This window comes from Parambassis ranga, chromosome 15, assembly GCF_900634625.1.
Source record: "Parambassis ranga chromosome 15, fParRan2.1, whole genome shotgun sequence".
NCBI classification, from domain to species: domain Eukaryota; kingdom Metazoa; phylum Chordata; class Actinopteri; family Ambassidae; genus Parambassis; species Parambassis ranga.
Window position 1 is genome coordinate 21,780,376 of NC_041035.1, and position 478 is coordinate 21,780,853.

Below are 478 nucleotides of genomic sequence, written 5' to 3' on the forward strand. Positions count from 1 at the left end.
AAAGGCTCGAGACACATTAGACTTTCTCCAAGCAGGGCCGGTTCTAGACAGGATGTATGAGGGGCAGTCAGAATGTGAAGGGGGCCTCATGTGTACACCTCATGTTGAAGCCCTTTGTCCTCTGGTCTTATAGTGACAGTATGGTCCTTGCTGAATTGGGTTGTTAGCTGTGTCCAAAGCCTGGAGAAGTGGACTGCACTTTGTCCAGCCTCTACCTTCAGACCTGTCCAACTTGTCCAACAAGCTTCTGCTAGTATAGCTCTGAGGCACGCAGTCCCCCTGACCACTATAAGGTGGATCCCTCAGGGAACTGAAACATAAACATTGAATAAATGTCCTTAATCCAGATTTTATTCATCAACAACATAACATTTATCTGGATGGTCTCATTCTCTAAAACATGTAATCTAAAGTTTAAGTTTACAAAGCTAAAAGGTCTTAAGAATAAAAGTAACAGTAAAATACATAAGCCCAGCAG